The sequence below is a fragment of the Triticum urartu genome, chromosome 7A, assembly GCF_056163025.1.
Source record: "Triticum urartu cultivar PI428250 chromosome 7A, HENAU_Tu73, whole genome shotgun sequence".
Taxonomy (NCBI): Eukaryota; Viridiplantae; Streptophyta; class Magnoliopsida; order Poales; family Poaceae; genus Triticum; species Triticum urartu.
The window spans coordinates 339,912,217-339,925,260 of NC_141879.1; the positions used below are offsets into that span (position 1 = coordinate 339,912,217).

Sequence of the window (13,044 nt, forward strand, 5' to 3'; positions counted from 1 at the left end):
AACTTTCTGGAGAAGGAGTTTCTCTCGAAAGAAGTGAGTGGGAGGAAAGTAGAACTTGATGAGGTAACTGTACCTGTTCCCTTGTTGGAAAGTTGTACATCACAGAAAACTATTTCTGCGACACCTACTCCAATAAGTGATGAAGTTAATGATAATGATCATGAAACTTCAGAACAAGATACTACTGAACCTCGTAGATCAACCAGAGTGAGATCCACGCCAGAGTGGTACGGTAATCCAGTTCTGGAAGTCATGCTACTAGATCATGATTAACCTACGAACTATGAAGAAGCGATGGTGAGCCCAGATTCCGCAAAGTGGCTTGAAGCCATGAAATCTGAGATGGAATCCATGTATGAGAACAAAGTATGGACTTTGGTTGACTTGCCCACTGATCGGCAAGCAATTGAGAATAAATGGATCTTCAAGAAGAAGACTGACGCTGATGGTAATATTACTGTCTACAAAGCTCGACTTGTCGCAAAAGGTTTTCGGCAAGTTCAAGGGATTGACTACGATGAGACCTTCTCACCCGTAGCGATGCTTAAGTCTATCCGAATCATGTTAGCAATTGCCGCATTTTATGATTATGAAATTTGGCAGATGGATGTCAAAACTGTATTCCTGAATGGATTTCTGGAAGAAGAGTTGTATATGATGCAACCAGAAGGTTTTGTCGATCCAAAGGGAGCTAACAAAGTGTGCAAGCTCCAGCGATCCATTTATGGACTGGTGCAAGCCTCTCGGAGTTGGAATAAACGCTTTGATAGTGTGATCAAAGCATTTGGTTTTATACAGACTTTTGGAGAAGCCTGTATTTACAAGAAAGTGAGTGGGAGCTCTGTAGCATTTCTGATATTATATGTGGATGACATATTACTAATTGGAAATGATATAGAATTTCTGGATAGCATAAAGGGATACTTGAATAAAAGTTTTTCAATGAAAGACCTCGGTGAAGCTGCTTACGTATTAGGCATTAAGATTTATAGAGATAGATCAAGACGCTTAATTGGACTTTCACAAAGCACATACCTTGACAAAGTTTTGAAGAAGTTCAAAATGGATCAAGCAAAGAAAGGGTTCTTGCCTGTGTTACAAGGTGTGAAGTTGAGTAAGACTCAATGCCCGACCACTGCAGAAGATAGAGAGAAAATGAAAGATGTTCCCTATGCTTCAGCCATAGGCTCTATCATGTATGCAATGCTGTGTACCAGACTTGATGTGTGCCTTGCTATAAGTTTAGCAGGGAGGTACCAAAGTAATCCAGGAGTGGATCACTGGACAGCGGTCAAGAACATCCTGAAATACCTGAAAAGGACTAAGGATATGTTTCTCGTATATGGAGGTGACAAAGAGCTCATCGTAAAAGGTTACGTTGATGCAAGCTTTGACACTGATCTGGACGATTCTAAATCGCAAACCGGATACGTGTTTACATTAAACGATGGAGCTGTCAGTTGGTGCAGTTCTAAACAAAGCGTCGTAGCGGGATGTACATGTGAAGCGGAGTACATAGCTGCTTCGGAAGCAGTGAACGAAGGAGTCTGGATGAAGGAGTTCATATCCGATCTAGGTGTCATACCTAGTGCATCGGGTCCAATGAAAATCTTTTGTGACAATACTGGTGCAATTGCCTTGGCAAAGGAATCCATATTTCACAAGAGGACCAAGCACATCAAGAGACGCTTCAATTCCATCTGGGGTCTAGTCCAGGTGGGAGACATAGAGATTTGCAAGATACATACGGATCTGAATGTTGCAGACCCGTTCACTAAGCCTCTTCCACGAGCAAAACATGATCAGCACCAAGGCTCCATGGGTGTTAGAATCATTACTGTGTAATCTAGATTATTGACTCTAGTGCAAGTGGGAGACTGAAGGAAATATGCCCTAGAGGGAATAATAAAGTTATTGTTTATTTCCTTATATCATGATAAATGTTTATTATTCATGCTAGAATTGTATTAACCGGAAACATAATACATGTGTGAATACATAGACAAACTTAGTGTCACTAGTGTGCCTCTACTTGACTAGCTCGTTAATCAAAGATGGTTATATTTCCTAACCATGAACAAAGAGTTGTTATTTTATTAACGAGGTCACATCATTAGTTGAATGATCTGATTGACATGACCCATTCCATTAGCTTAGCACCTGATCGTTTAGTATGTTGCTATTGCTTTCTTCATAACTTATACATGTTCCTATGACTATGAGATTATGCAACTCCCGTTTATCGGAGGAACACTTTGGGTGCTACCAAACGTCACAACGTAACTGGGTGATTATAAAGGAGCATTACAGGTGTCTCCAAAGGTACATATTGGGTTGGCGTATTTCGAGATTAGGATTTGTCACTCCGATTGTCGGAGAGGTATCTCTGGGCCCTCTCGGTAATGCACATCACATAAGCCTTGCAAGCATTACAACTAAAATGTTAGTTGTGAGATGATGTATTACGGAACGAGTAAAGAGACTTGCCGGTAATGAGATTGAACTAGGTATTGGATACCGACGATCGAATCTCGGGCAAGTAACATACCGATGATAAAGGGAACAACGTATGTTGTTATGCGGTCTGACCGATAAAGATCTTCATAGAATATGTAGGAGCCAATATGGGTATCCAGGTCCCGCTATTGGTTATTGACCGGAGGTGTGTCTCAGTCATGTCTGCATTGTTCTCGAACCGTAGGGTCCGCACGCTTAACGTTACGATGACAGTTATTATGAGTTTATGCATTTTGATGTACCGAAGTTAGTTCGGAGTCCCGGATGTGATCACGGACATGACGAGGAGTCTCGAAATGGTCGAGACATAAAGATTGATATATTGGAAGCCTATGTTTGGATATCGGAAGTGTTCCGGGTGAAATCGAGATTTTACCGGAGTACCGGGAGGTTACCGGAACCCCCTCGGGAGCTATATGGGCCTTAGTGGGCTTTAGTGGAAAGGAGAAAAGGGGCAGCCCAAGGTGGGCCACGCGCCTCCCCCTCCCCTAGTCCTATTAGGACAAGGAGATGTGGCCGGCCCCCCTCTCTCTCTTTCCCCCTCGGGGAATCCTATTCCAACTAGGATTGGCGGGGAGTCCTACTCCCGATAGGAGTAGGACTCCTCCTGCGCCCTCCTCCTGGCCGGCCGCCCCCTCCCCCTTGGATCCTTTATATACGGGGGCAGGGGGGAACCTCTAGACACACAAGTTGATCCTTGAGATCGTTCCTTAGCCGTGTGCGGTGCCCCCTGCCACCATATTCCACCTCGATCATATTGTAGCGGTGCTTAGGCGAAGCCCTGCGACAGTAGAACATCAAGATCGTCACCACGCCGTCGTGCTGACGGAACTCCTCCCCGACGCTTTGCTGGATCGGAGCCCGGGGATCGTCATCGAGCTGTACGTGTGCTAAGAACTCGGAGGTGCCGGAGTAACGGTGCTTGGATCTGTCGGATCGGGAAGACGTACGACTACTTCCTCTACGTTGCATCAACGCTTCCGCAGTCGGTCTGCGTGGGTACGTAGACAACACTCTCCCCTCTCGTTGCTATGCATCACCATGATCTTGCGTGTGCGTAGGAATTTTTTTGAAATTACTGCGTTCCCCGACACCGACTCCCCCCGCCCCCGGCAAGGCGCGGCCGGGGTCGTCCTCGCAAGCATCCCGCGGTCCCCGCAGTGGCTTCCCGCGGCCACGGAGGCGGTTCCCTGCGCGGTGGTGCGCGCTCGACTGTCGAGGGGAGGCATGTCATGACCGCGCGGCCCCCCAGGCCGCGCTTTTGCTCGGCGGAGGTGCTGCCGGAGTTCACCGTGTGGTCGGCGGACCCGACCAGCACTTGGCTCCAACTCCCCCGCTTCTTTGTAGGTGAGCTGCCGGCCAGCGCCCGGTGCGGCTTCTGGCTCCAGGCGGATGGTTGCTGCAGCAGGGACTTTTTGGCTTCGTTGGAGGTCTCCCCTTCCGGAAATGGGGCCCTGACTCGCGGTTGGCAAACGTTTGCCCGCGCGCGCGGCCTGGGTCAGCGGTGCACCCTGCACTTCAAGTTCGATGGCGACGCCACCCTCTACGTGAGGGTGTTGGGGGAGGATGGTCGCTGCACTGGGTGCTGCCCCGAAGATGGTGACCGCGGCTGCCTGCCCAGCCCCGGCACCGACCAGGATGAAGACAGCACCAGGCGTGCCGGCGGCGGTGCTTGGGGCTCGCCAAGTTTCGGCGACTCTCCCTCAGGCAGCAGCTCCTCTAGCGGTGGCCGCGACCAGCCCCCACGCCGTTGCGCCCGCCTGGGTGAAGGCAGCGGGTCCACCCGCCGCCGCGCCCTGGTGAAGCGAGAGGAGGCATCTGCCTGAACCCCAGGAGTAGCTTGAGCTTTTGCTGTAGGTTGGTGTTGGGAAGGTCATGTCCATTTTGTTTCCTTCCTTTCCTGCGTAAGAAGAAGGTAGTACAGGGCCCCGTGGGGGCGTGTTAGAACTGTTGCTGTCAAGTGTCACGTTGCTTTTGCCATTTCTGCGCTATGTTTCCGTGCTGCGTGTCCATGTGCGGGAGTCATTTGAGCTTGGTGGAGCTTGACGCGGCCCTCGCCTCCGGAGGCTGAGGCCTCGCAGTGCGCTGCATGCCCTGCAAGGATTAGTTAGAGGGGTAACCTTTGGTCCCGGCAGCATGGGCGATCAGCCTAGGTCCTACATTTGTGTCGCGATGCCCGTGAGGCATGGACTGGGAGGGGTGCTCCCGCAGAGGACTCAGACAGGAAAGCTCCAGACGATCGGGGCACAAGACGCTCGCGAGGGTGCCCACGAACATCCCTCGCGAGACTTGTGCGAGAGAAAACGAGGCGAGTGGATGAAAAAGACAGAGAGTCACAAGCCAGGAACGCCAACAACTCCAATAAGACTTCAAGCGGGAATAAACACGCCAACTGCAGAAAGCAAATGAAAAAGCTGCGTCCGGCACCTATTCTAGTCTTTGACGTCTTCTCACTAGCGCGGAGCTAAGTGCTGCCACTAGGCGTGGGCGGGAGCCCCCGAGGCCCAAGGGCGGCACTTCGGAGACTCCGGGGCGTGTGCAGCCCCACTCATTATTATGTGAGAGTGTCACGGGCGGCGAGCTTCATAGGCGTTTGCCTTCTTCACAGGCACCGGGCCTTTCCCAAAACGCGATAGCTTCACAGGCATTGGCCTTCTTCATAGGCACCGGGCCTTTCCCAAAACGCGATAGCTTCACAGGCATTGGCCTTCTTCACAGGCACCGGGCCTTCCCCAAAACGCGATAGCTTCACAGGCATTGGCCTTCTTCACAGGCACCGGGCCTTTCCCAAAACGCGATAGCTTCACAGGCATTGGCCTTCTTCACAGGCACCAGGCCTTTCCCAAAACGCGATAGCTTCACAGGCATTGACCTTCTTCACAGGCACCGGGCCTTTCCTAGGTGCTAAGCCTCGCTCAGGGGTAGAACCTCCGGAGATGTTGAATGTTCCATGCGTTCTGGATGGGTACTCCCTCCGGAGTCTCCAAGCGCGCGGAGCCAGGCCTAGAAACATGAACAACCTTGAACAGGTCCTCCTACATGGGAGAGAGCTTGTGCAGCCCCTCCCTAGAGAGAACCCGTATGAGCACGAGATCCCCTACCTCAAGGGTCCTGGGGCGGATGTTGCGGCAGTGGTATCGTCGTAGCGCCAGTTGATACCTTGCCGCTCGTAGTGCGGCTTCCCGACGGCGTTCCTCCCCCAGCACGAGATCCGTCCCCCGCATGGCGTCCTGCTGAGCCTCGTCGAATGCCAGGACCCATGTGGAGCGACACCTGACCTCATGAGGGAGAACAGCCTCTGCTCCGTAGACGACAAAGAACGGGGTCTCGCCAGTCGGCTTGGTCGCTGTCGTGCGGATTGACCACAGCACGGACGGGAGCTCGTTGTGCCAGCCCCTACCACAGGCCTCCAGCTTCTTCTTGAAGGTCCTGGCCTTGAGGCCCCTCAGGAGCTCGGCGTTGGCTCGTTCAGCCTGGCCATTGCTCTGGGGGTGTGCTACCGAAGCGTAGCATATCTACGTTCCAAGGTTAGCACAGTTCGTTTTGAAGAGATTACTGGTGAATTGCGAACCGTTGCCAGTGATGATGCGGTTAGGCACCCCAAACCGGCTCAGGAGGCCCTTGATGAACTTGACTGCCGAGCCTGCCAGGATTGTGTGGACAGCTTCCACCTCGGCCCACTTGGTGAACTTGTCCACAACGACGTAGAGGTAGCGATAGCCCCCTGGCGCCCGAGGGAATGGGCCCAGAATGTCCAACCCCCACACTGCGAACGGCCATGAGAGGGGTATGGTCTGCAGACCCCCCGCATGCTGATGGATCTGTTTAGCGTGAAACTGGCAGGCCTCGCAAGCCCTCACCAGCTCAACGGGGCGTACGTTGGGGCACACGTTGAGGTGATGCTCGATCACACCTCTCGGGACTCCTGCTAACCGATCAGGTTCCCACGCGAACACCTTCTTGTTCGCGCGTAGGAATCCGATCAGGGCCTTCTCCTGTTCGGGCTCGAGGTTGGCCCCTATGGTGAAGGTGGCGCCGGTGGACCCGTCCTCGTTGACCGGTACTTGCTTGGTTTCCGCCTTGTCCTGGGTGAACAACTGCTTCTTTTTAGCCGGCGCAGCCCCCTTGGGCTCAAGGGCATCGGTGCTGGTGGGCTGTGCCACCGCGGCCGCCTTGAAGGCGAGTTGGAGCACCTGCAGGGCATCCCTCGCATCTCTTGGCACGGTGAGGACGCGCTGCTCCCGGGCATCTTCATGAGGTTGTACGACGGGTGAGTTGCCGCCATGAACCGGGCCAAGGCCGGGTAGCCGAGGATGGCGTTGTAGGGGAGGCCGATGGGGGCGATGTCGAAGTCGATCAGCTCTGTGCGGAAGTTGTCGTAGGTGCCGAAGGTCACTGGGAGGCGGATCTGCCCCAAGGAGGCGGTGGAACCGGCTCCGACACCTAAGAAGGGCCTGCTGGGCTGGAGCCGCTCTGGTGGCACGTGAAGGAGGCTGAAGGCCTCCACCGAGAGCACGTTGAGGCCGGAACCACCGTCGAGGAGGGTCCTGGTGACGGCCACTTGGCAGATGGTGGGAGTGCACAACATCAGGAGTGCGCCCGAACCGGACGGGTTGAAGGGGTGATCATCCGCGCCGAAAGTTAGATCGGCCTCGGGCGCTGCCCAGCCCCGGGGGGCTCTTGGCACTTGGATATAGCGCTGATCTGACGAGTGAATGGCTTGACGTGGTGGCTTGAGGGTGGTGCTTGGGAACCACCCAGGAGAGCCGCGACGGCGGGCGGCGCTAGCGCGGCGAAACGGGCGAGGAAGAGGTCGCGTAGCTCCTCCCAAGAGGTCACAAAAGTTGTCGGTAGGTGGAGGAGCCACATGCGCGGGACACCGGTGAGGGCCATGGGAAACCAGTTGGCCATCACCCGGTCGTCGACCTGGCCTTGAGGACGGCGTCCTCATATGCCAGCAGGAAAACCAGCGGGTCCGTCGCGCCGCCGTAGCGCGGTGGCATCTTGGGCTTGAACTTGTGCGGCCACTGCACCCGTAGCAAGGCGGGGGCCAAGGCCTGGAGCCCCCTGGCCCCAGCGCCGGCATCTGCTGCCGGAGCGGGCGGCGCATCGTCCGCCATGAGGACGAAACGCGGTGTTGGTGGAGAGCGGGCCGTCGGGAGGGAACTCCGGCGCACCCGTACCCGGCGCGCCAAATGTCGGATTTCGGGTTCTGGCAGACCCTTGAGGTTCGAACACTGGGGTGCGCGCGGAGATCTCTCCCCTACCAATCTACGTCCGATCCTCTCGTGCGAACTAAGATGAAAATGATGAACAACACAAGAGACACGAGGTTTATACTGGTTCGGGCCACCGTTGTGGTGTAATACCCTACTCTAGAGTGTGGTGTGGTGGATTGCCTCTGGAGCTGATGATGGACAGTACAAGGGAAGAACAGCCTCGCGAGGGGTGTTCTTGAGCTGGCGCGGTGTGTTCTACTTAGTCTCCACTGGGTTTTCACCTCTCTTCCCCTCCTCTTTGTGGAGGCTAGCTCTATTTATAGAGGCCCTGGGCCTCTCCCCGAATAATTGAGCGGTAAGGGCGCCAACAATTGGCCATTTTGAAGGGGAACATCTAGTACAAGTTATCTTGACCAAAGGTGGTCTTCGGCTGCCAAAAGCACTGGTGATGACGTCGTCTTGGGCTCCATGGTGACCTCTGTCCGGCTGGTCTTGGTCTTGTTGCACCGGAATGGTAACCTTTGCATGATACCTTTGCCTGTGCTTTCCCCCTTTGCACCAAAGGGGAAACAAGGACCCTGCGCAGGCCGGTGCCCGCCTGGACTTGATCGTCATGGCTTGCGTCATGGGATCCTCGCGAGGTACCCTTGCACTGATCTCTCCACCTCCTCGCGAGCCTGCCTGATGAGGCAGCTCTTGAGGAAGCTTCCTGTTGTCCGCCCCGCGAGGCTTGGCCCCTTGCGAGGGTCTTGAGCTTGGGCTGGTGAAGATGGGCCGCACTGGGCCCCCACTCGAGCCACGCCGCAGGCCGCAGGCAGGCAAGTCTGGGGACCCCTGTTCCCAGAACGCCGACACATTGAATACTATGAGAAGTTTGATACTTGATAATTGTTTTGAGATATGGAGATGGTGATATTAGAGTCATGCTAGTTGAGTAGTTGTGAATTTGAGAAATACTTGTGTTGAAGTTTGTGATTCCCGTAGCATGCACGTATGGTGAACCGTTATGTGATGAAGTTGGAGCATGATTTATTTATTGATTGTCTTCCTTATGAGTGGCGGTCGGGGACGAGCGACGGTCTTTTCCTACCAATCGATCCCCCTAGGAGCATGCGCGTAATACTTTGTTTCGATAACTAATAGAATTTTGCAATCAGTATGTGAGTTCTTTATGACTAATGTTGAGTCCATGGACTATACGCACTCTCACCCTTCCACCATTGGTAGCCTCTCTAGTATCGCGCAACTTTCGCCGGTACCATAAACCCACCATATACCTTCCTCGAAATAGCCACCATACCTACCTACTATGGCATTACCATAGCCATTCCGAGATATATTTCCCTGAAACTTTCCATCGTTCCGTTATTGTGACACGCTTCATCATTGTCATATTGCTTGCATGATCATGTAGTTGACATCGTATTTGTGGCAAAGCCACCATTAATAATTCTTCATACATGTCGCTCATGCATCATTGCACATCCCGGTACACCGCTGGAGGCATTCACATAGAGTCATATTTTGTTCTAAGTATCGAGTTGTAATTCTTGAGTTGTAAGTAAATAAAGTGTGATGATCATCATTATAAGAGCATTGTCCTAGTGAGGAAAGGATGATGGAGACTATGATCCCCCACAAGTCGGGATGAGACTCCGGACGAAGAAAAAGAGAAAGGACATAAAAAAATAAGAATGCCCAAAAAAATGAGAGAAAAATAGAGAAGGGACAATTCTACTATCCTTTTTCCACACTTGTGCTTCAAAGTAGCACCATGATCTTCATGATAGAGAGTCTTCTATGATATCACTTTCGTACACTAGTGGGAATCTTTCATTATAAAACTTGGCTTGTATATTCCAATGATGGGCTTCCTCAAATTGCCCTAGGTCTTCATGAGCAAGCAAGTTGGATGCACACCCACTTAGTTTCTTTTTGAGCTTTCATATACTTATAGCTCTAGTGCATCCGTTGCATGGCAATCCCTACTCACTCACATTGATATCAATTGACGGGAATCTCCATAGCCCGTTGATACGCCTAGTTGATGTGACACTATTTTCTCCTTTTTGTCTTCTCCACAACCACCATTCTATTCCACCATAGTGCTATATCCATGGCTCACGCTCATATATGGCGTGAAGATTGAAAAAGTTTGAGAACATCAAAAGTATGAAACAATTGCTTGGCTTGTCATCGGGGTTGTGCATGATTTAAATATTTTGTGTGGTGCAGATAGAGCATAGCCAGACTATATGATTTTGTAGGGATAACTTTCTTTGGCCATGTTATTTTGAGAAGACATGATTGCTTAGTTAGTATGCTTGAAGTATTATTATTTTTATGTCAATATCCATGCCACAAAAAAGAAAAATTACATTGATAAGTATGTTAGAAAGCATTGCACATCAAAAAAATTTCTTTTATCATTTACCTACTTGAGGACGAGCAGGAATTAAGCTTGGGGATGCTTGATACGTCTCCAACGTATCTATAATTTTTGATTGCTCCATGCTATTATATTATCTATTTTGGATGTCAATGGGCGTTATTTTACACTTTTATATCATTTTTGGGACTAACCTACTAAGCGGAGGCCCAACCAAAATTGATGTTTTTTTTGCCTATTTTAGGGTTTCGAAGAAAAGGAATATCAAACGGAGTCCAAACGGAATGAAAACTTAGGGAACGTGTTTTTCTCAACAAACGTGATCCAGGAGACTTGGAGTGGGCGTCAAGAAAACAACAGAGGAAGCCACGAGGCAGGGGGCGCGCCTATCCCCCTGGGCGTGCCCTCCACCCTCGTGGGCCCTCCGTTGCTCCACCGACGTACTTCTTCCTCCTATATATATATCCACGTACACCCCAAACATCCAGGAGCACCACGAAAACCTAATTCCACCACCGCAACCTTCTGTACCCGAGAGATCCCATCTCGGGGCCTTTTCTAGAGCTCCGCCGGAGGGGGCATTGATGATGGAGGGCTTCTACATCTACTCCATGTCCTCTCCGGTGATGTCTGAGTAGTTTACTTCAGACCTACGGGTCCATAGTTATTAGCTAGATGGCTTCTTCTCTTTCTATGGATCTCAATACAAAATTCTCCTCGATTCTCTTGGAGATCTATTCGATGTAATCTTATTTTGCGGTGTGTTTGTTGAGATCCGATGAATTGTGGGTTTATGATCCAGATTATCTATGAACAATATGTGATTCTCCTCTGAATTCTTTTATGTATGATTGGTTTACCTTTGCAAGTCTCTTTGAATTATCAGTTTGGTTTGGCCTACTAGATTGATCTTTCTTGCAATGGGAGAAGTGTTAGCTTTGGGTTCAATCTTGCGGTGCTCGATCCCAGTGACACAAAGGGAACCGACACGTATTGTAGTGTTGCCATCGGGGATAAAAAGATGGGGTTTATATCATATTGCATGAGTTTATCCCTCTACATCATGTCATCTTCCTTAAGCATACTCTGTTCTTATGAACTTAATACTCTAGATGCATGCTGGATAGCGGTCAATGTGTGGAGTAATAGTAGTTGATGCAGAATCGTTTCGGTCTACTTGCCGCAGACGTGATGCCTATATACATGATCATACCTAAATATTCTCATAACTATGCTCAATTCTATCAATTGCTTGACAGTAATTCGTTTACCCACCGTAATACTTATGCTCTTGAGAGAAGCCACTAGTGAAACCTATGGCCCCCGGGTCTATCTTCCATCATATTAATCTTCCAACACTTAGTTATTTCCTCTGTTGTTTATTTTACTTTGCATCTTTATTTCTCTTTATCATAAAAATACCAAAAATATTATATTATCATATCTATCAGATCTCACTCTACCGTGAAGGGCTTAGCAACCCCTTTGTCGCGTTGGTTGCGAGGTTCTTATTTGTTTGTGTAGGTGTGTGGGACTTGAGCATGATCTCCTACTGGATTGATACCTTGCTTCTCAAAAACTTAGGGAAATACTTACACTACTTTGCTGCATCACCCTTTCCTCACAGTGCTCAAGAGGTAGCAAGGGGTTGAGCATAAAACAAATAAGCGCATGGCAACCTATGCTTCCCTCTGCGAAGGGCCTATCTTTTACTTTTATGTATTTACTTTTATGCAAAGAGTCAAAGTTTTCCTTCTATTCCTTTTTATTTTTCTCCTTTAGCAAGCATCATGTCGTGAGGAAAGATCTAGGCACATATGTCCAGTTGAATATACATAGCATGAGTTATTACCATTGACATCACCCTTGAGGTGAATATGTTGGGAGGCGAAATCATAAGCCCCTATCTTTCTATGTGTCTAGTTGAAACGTTTTGCTCATGTGTACGCGGTGAGTGTTAGCAATCATAGAAGACTATATGATGGTTGAGTATGTGGACTTGCCTAAAGGCTCCGGTACGTGACCCTTCCTGAAAATAAGATGAATTGTCGTTGCAAAGTTGACTGAGAACACAGTTTGTTGGTTTTTAATAGAGTTTTTGCTTTTTACTTCATTTGTGTGATGAATTGTTACTTATTCATGAGAAGTATATGATAAAAGTCTTATGTTCAATTTTGTTGCTGTTATAATAATCTACATGATGCTTCCATGTCTGTATTTTGTTTTTATCGACACCTCTCTCTCAAAGCATGTGGACATGTTTTTCGATTTCCGTTTTCGCTTGAGGACAAGCGAGGTCTAAGCTTGGGGGAGTTGATACGTCCATTTTGCATCATGTTTTCTTACAATTATTTATATTTTTATACATAATAATGCTTTTTGCAGTAATTCTAATGCCTTTTCAATGCAAGGTAGAAATCTGGACCTGGAAAAGCTACATGAGGCCACCTATTCTTCACAAACCCAAACAAGCTGAAACTTCATGGAGATTTTTTATCAAATATTTGAGGAATATCGGAGCAAATAACTACCAGAGGGGCCTCACCAGGTGGGCACAACCCACCTAGGCGCGCCAGGACCCTGGCGCGCCCTGGTGGGTTGTGCGCACCCAGTCCCACCTCTGGTGCCCATCTTTTGGTATATAGGTCGTTTTGACCTAGAAAAAAAATAAGGAGAGGACTTTCGGGATGGAGCACCGCCATCTCAAGGCGGAACTTGGGCAGGAGCACTTTTTCCCTCTGGCGGAGCGATTCCGCCAGGGGAACTTTCCTCCCGGAGGGGGAAATCATCGTCATCATCATCACCAACAACTCTCCCATCTTGGGGAGGGCAATCTCCATCAACATCTTCAACAACACCATCTCCTCTCAAACCTTAGTTCATCTCTTGTGTTCAATCTTTTTACCAGAACCATAGATT

The 13,044-nt window shown here is 49.8% G+C and overlaps 1 pseudogene; it reads left to right on the plus strand.

The window, feature by feature from the left end:
• The window catches only part of LOC147959541 (uncharacterized), a 96,182-nt pseudogene extending 89,391 nt beyond the window's left edge, over positions 1-6,791 (plus strand).
• Positions 6,792-13,044: the final 6,253 nt, after the last annotated feature.